Genomic DNA, 5,796 nt, shown 5'->3' with positions numbered 1-5,796 from the left:
GCACTCCTACAAAGTTAATTTTACAAATTCTTTAAGTAAATACACCTCAGTACTGGAGAAAGAAAACATGCCCAAGCAAAGGCTTATACCCAAATATTCATAGCAGCTTTATTTATAAAATTGAAAATAAAATTAATATAAAATTGGAAATAATCCAAATATCCATTACCAGGTGAACAGATAGAACAAATTGTGGCATATCCATAAAGCAGAATATTAGGCAACAAAAAAGAAGGAACTATTAACATGTGTAACAAATGGATAAATCTAGAAATAATTAGGTTGAAGGAAAGAAGACTGGCAAAAAAGAATACACAATATGATTCCATTCATATAAAATTATAGGGAAAATAACTAATCCATAGTGACAGAAGATCAGTGGGTTGCCTGGAATGGGGTAGAGTAACAAAGACAGAAATACTGGAGAGAGGTTGATGGAGCACTACAAAGGGGTATGAAGAAGCTTTTTAAGGTGATGGATATGCTCATTATCTTGACTGTAGTATTGGATTTACAAGTACATGCATATTAAAACTTATTAAAGCAAAAACTTTAAATATGTATAGTATGTTGCATGTTAATCATACCTGAATTAAGTATTTGTAGAATATTTATACATTCATAATTCTGCAATGCATAATTCTGCAATCTTTCTTAGATGAAAGATTCCCACCATTATGTTCTTACAGTATCAACACAACCATACTATGTCTTGTCAAACTGGTTCGTGGTACATACAACCAAAACAGAAATAATCATTTCCCAGTGAAATATATCCAAATATTTAGGGAAATACAGAAAAATATATATATACTTTGGTTATAGCAATTTCTTACTAGACACATCTCCAGAGGCAAGGGAAACAAGAGCAAAAATGAACTATTAGGACTTCATCAAGATAAAAAGCTAAAGTGAAGGAAACAATCAATAAAACTAAAAGGCAGCCTGTGGAATAGAACGTATTTGCATATGACATGTTGGATAAAGGATTAGTAACCAAAATCTACAAAGAACTTATCAAATTCAATACCCAAAAACCAAATAATCCACTTAAGAAATGGGCAAAAAACAGGAATAAACATTTTCCCAAAGAAGACATCCAGACGGCCAACACACACATGAAAAAACGCTCAACACCACTCATCATCAGGAAAATGCAACTCATAACTACAATGAGCTATCACTTCACACCAGTCAGAACAGCTAAAATTAACAACACAGGAAACAACAGATGTTGGCGAGGATGCTGAGAAAGGGGAACCCTCTTACACTGTTAGTGGGAATGCAAACCAGTGCAGAGACTCAGGAAAACAGTATGGAGGTTCCTCGTTATGTTAAAAATCGAACTACCCTGAGATCCAGCAACTGCACTACGAGGTATTTATCCAAAGGCTACAAAAATACTGATTCAAAGGGGCACCCAATGTTTACAGCAGCATTATCAACAATAGCCAAATTATGGAAAGAACCCAAGTGTCCATCAACTGATGAATGGATAAAGAAGATGTGGCATATATATACACATATACACATATATAATGGAATATTACTCAGCCATCAAAAAGAATGAAATCTTGCCACTTACAATGACAAGGATGGAGCTACAGTGTATGATGCTAAATGAAATAAGTCAGTGAGAGAAAAACAAATACAATATGATTTCACTTATATGTGGAATTAAGAAACAAAACAGATGAGCATAGGGGAAGGGAAAAAAGAGGGGGAAACAAACCATGAGAGACTTAATGATAGAAAACAAACTGAGAATTGTTGGGAGGGAGGTGGGTGGGGAATGGGCTATATGGGTGAAGGGTATTAAGGACAGCACCTGCTGACTGATGAATCACAGACCAGTACCCCTGAAACAAATAATACATTATATGTTAATAAAAATACATAAATAAAATAGAATAAGAGAAAAAAGAAGAGGGCACTTGCTGTGATGGACACTGGGTATTGTATCTAAGTGATGAATCACTAAATTCTACTGAAATCAATACTACACTATATGTTAACAACTAGAATTTAAGTAAAAATTTGAAGAATAAAAAAGCAACAACTTCCTTCATCAACTAGACAATTATTTTTCAGGAAAAAAAAAGCTTCTTTAAGATGAACCTCAAGAGTTACTACACAGCATGTAGACACTGAAGGAATAGAATTCCACCTGCTAAACCTTTTCTGCCATGATGGGATCAAAATAGCTCTCTATTTTTAGACTAGTTTGTGAACCTCACAAGAGCTATTCCACATCATGCTTTTGTTCAGACCTATGCATTCACTTGATCCAGGCATCAATTTCCACCAGGAGAGTGAAGTGTTGGGGTCTCCTGAGGACTGCTGCCCTTGAATTTGGAGTAGAAGCTTCAGCAGCCATCATGACGCAGATCCTCGGAATCTGCCTTCTCCAAGTACCTGATATGAGTTCATGAAGAGCTGCACAGGAAGAGACAGATCCAGAAATCACTATGATTTACTGGCCTAAGTATGTGCTCAGCACCATGCCAGGCACTGGGTTAGTGGCAATGACACTGATACAAACTGCATCGTGATCGTAACAACCACGTTTTAATGGGCTTCTCAAAGAGCCTTTTTCTCCTACTTTCCTAATTTATCCTCCAGCAACAAAGCCGAAAAGGAGTAAGAAGTGGCCTGAGTTCATACATTCATGATCCCACAGTAACCACCGGGCCATGGGCTTGCTCGTGTGTATCACTGATTGTTCTCAGCGATCCTGTGAATGCAGCATTCTCATACCCATTTTACAGACGGGAAAGTTGGGTCTCAGGGACGTTGTTTGTCTTACCTCCCGCGCCCCTGTCTTTAAATGAAAGCATCTCCACGGCATCCCCTCAAGCAGGACTCACACTAACTGGGGCGGGGCGAGATCCCCACGGTTTTACCTACAAGACAGCGGTGCCTCCGACTTCCAACTCGGGAAGGAATCAGCTTGGATCTGGAGTTCTTTGTCTCCTCACGCCCCGGGGCGGTTCAGCCCCCACCGCGGGGACCAACACCTTCAACAGAGCCCCAAATTCCTGACGGTGGACCCCTGCTCTTCTATCGAAAGAACGTCCGTCTCTACTAAAAAGTCGTCACGGTCGCCATATTGACGTCATGTTTCTATGGCAACCGCGAAGCGTGGGCTGGTCCTCCACAACTCGTAGAGCTTCTACACGCGGCTCCAACCCCTCGCGCATAGTTGTAAGCTCTTCAGGCCACCACGTGAGAAAGCATAGTAGTTAGAGGCACCAGACTCGGACCCGAACAATTTGTGGAAGTCTGCTCTTGTTGATGGAACAAAACATGTCACTGTCTTCAAGAATTTTGCTTCTTTTGAAGAAACACTAGGGTAGTATTATCAATACACAGAGGCCCAGGGGAGATTTCCTAGGGTTCTTGAAGATAAACTAGACCTTGGAGGGTAAATATTAGAAATCAGGACCATATTAAGCGGTTAGCCATCTGAGGCAGAAAACTGAAAGATTGTCTGCAATGTGACTGAATGATCTAGATACATACGCAAATAATGTCATTTCAGAAATCTCAGAGTAATTTCAGGGAAGCAGCCCTAAACTATACCAGCCAATTAGTAGGCAGACACCTAGTCAGTTGTACCATGCATTGTTTTTTCCTGGAGAACTCTTATCCTCCATTTCCCATATTTTCTTCCAGGTGTAGAGACATCTATAACCAAACACACTTGCTTCATTCTCAAGAGAATCACTTACTTGATTAAATGGGTTGTAGGACCCAAGCAGTCTCCCTTCAAAACTCTTTTGGCAAGCTGCCCTTATGGAGCACATATTTTCCTCTGCCCTCAAGGATGAGTCTAAAAATAGACTCCCAACTCTTCTCCCCTTTTCTGTGTCTTCTTTTCTTCCCGAGTGTTCCTATGGTCTTGGTCCAAAATGTTTGGGCCTTTAAGGGATGCTCAAAATACACCCTTTCTCCATATCTGGGTTCTAAACCACCTAAAAAATACGGGAAAAAAGAATATTAAGGAAAGTATATCTACTTTATTTTTATAAAGATGATATTGGAGAATGTGGCTTAGGTTTGCCACAAGGGAATTAGGCTTCCTATTAATGAACCCCAGAACTGAGCAAACATTACTATCCAGCAGTGCTGCACGGGGACATTCAGAAAGGTTAAGGACTGCAATGCATCTATATCTGCTATCTGATGAAGGAGTTCTGCGTGTATTCAAGAAGAGTGTGTTCCTTGCAAGGTTGTCCCCGTAGCAGGAAAAAGTTTTTCGGGACAGTTTCTTTGAGAAAACTTCTTGAGATGACTAAATAATCCTTGTTCTAATTACGTACTCACCAAGCCACCTTCTGAGGATATGGTTTTCCATGCATCTCAGGAAGCAGCTTGAAGCATTACCCTGTCATTTCCTTGACAAGCATGATTGCAGGGGAGTCTCTTCTTGTAGAAGGGGGTTGGAATAAATTTCTAAATTCCAAGAATAGGATGAAGGTCAAACATCATGAAAATTTTGTTGGAAATCCATTCAAGAAGGAATTGAGGAAATGTTCAAACTCTATACCCACACTTAAACTCACACACTAACCATAGCCAAAATTATAACTAAGTCCTACCAAACTTTCAAGAATAAGCAAATCCCTGTTTTACCCAATGATTACAGACCACCCAAAGCACATGTGTTGGATATCCATTTCTGTTCAACAAACACCACCAATAACCAATTTTTATCCCTCAGGATTCTGTGGGCTACCTGGCCTCAGCTAGGTTGTTTTCTGCTCCATGTGATATTTGTCACCTGGGGCTGCAGTCATCTGGAGTTCCCACTCAGCTGGGACATCTAATCACTCACGTGGGCCATTGTTGTTCGTTGTTGCGGGGGATTCAGCTGGAGCTGTTCACTGGGGCACCTTGGTTCTCCTCCACAGCATCTTACTTGTATACAGTTGCCAGATAATATCAGGACACCAAGTTAAATTTGAATTATAGATAGCTAACAAATAATTTTTACTGTAAATATTTCACATGCAAGGTCACTTTGTTTATCTGAAATTCAAGTTCAACTGGGCATCCTGTACATTATTTGCTAAATCTGGCAACCCTAGGAGAGGAACATATGAATTTGTCAAAGAGCATATTCATTTTCTGAGAACCATATTACTATAGCTTAATGATTTGAATGGCTTTAATACGGAAGTCTTATTTTTACCAACAAGAGAAATGCGTGTGAGGGTTTAGAAATGGATCCCCAAAGTGATTCTGAGGTACAATCTAGTTAAGGGGACCTGGGTGACAGAGAATGTCAGGACCAATTTCCTGATTCAAAGAGGAAAGATAGCTACTATTTATGGAACAGATTGTTTTGAGGGGCCCAGACCCAGGGTCTTCATGCTAGTGGTAGTATTTAATCTCACAATAGCCCTGCTAGTGGGGTATCACTATTTTCTCTTCATAGATATATGTTATTCCAAAGTACATGCTCCTAAGCACAAACACAGATGACAAAAAGATTGCTCCCCATGCCCACTGCTAGAGTCAGGGATGGGACCTGGCAGTCTGGGTGCTGTTAGTTGCTTGTGGCAAGTTTTAGCAAAGGTATCAGGACATGTTCTGTTGAGGTGGTTAATTTCTGTTCTCCTGGTGTTTACCCTCTCTGCTGCAGGAAGCCAAGCTTGGTGACTCTTCCCCCTCTTCAGGGGAGGTTAGTGAGGGGACTGGAAGCAGAAGCTGTCTGAAGCCTGTGTTTCTTTCATCCTTTGTGAAAACTTAAATTTATGGAAATGATTGGGCTGCTTGTACCTTGTAGGGAAG

General features: G+C 40.1%; 1 long non-coding RNA gene across 11 annotated transcripts in view; it reads right to left on the bottom strand.

The window, feature by feature from the left end:
• Positions 1–3,084, bottom strand: part of LOC132007361 (uncharacterized) — a 55,981-nt gene extending 52,897 nt beyond the window's left edge. For 9 of the 11 annotated variants that reach the window (XR_009401316.1, XR_009401317.1, XR_009401314.1 and 6 more), the window contains exon 1: positions 2,908–3,084. This is a non-coding gene — a long non-coding RNA (uncharacterized LOC132007361). The other 2 variants (XR_009401315.1, XR_009401322.1) reach the window with 2 other exon arrangements.
• Positions 3,085–5,796: the final 2,712 nt, after the last annotated feature.

Source organism: Mustela nigripes, chromosome X, assembly GCF_022355385.1.
Source record: "Mustela nigripes isolate SB6536 chromosome X, MUSNIG.SB6536, whole genome shotgun sequence".
Lineage (NCBI taxonomy): Eukaryota > Metazoa > Chordata > Mammalia > Carnivora > Mustelidae > Mustela > Mustela nigripes.
This window is presented reverse-complemented; position numbering and strand designations above follow the sequence as displayed.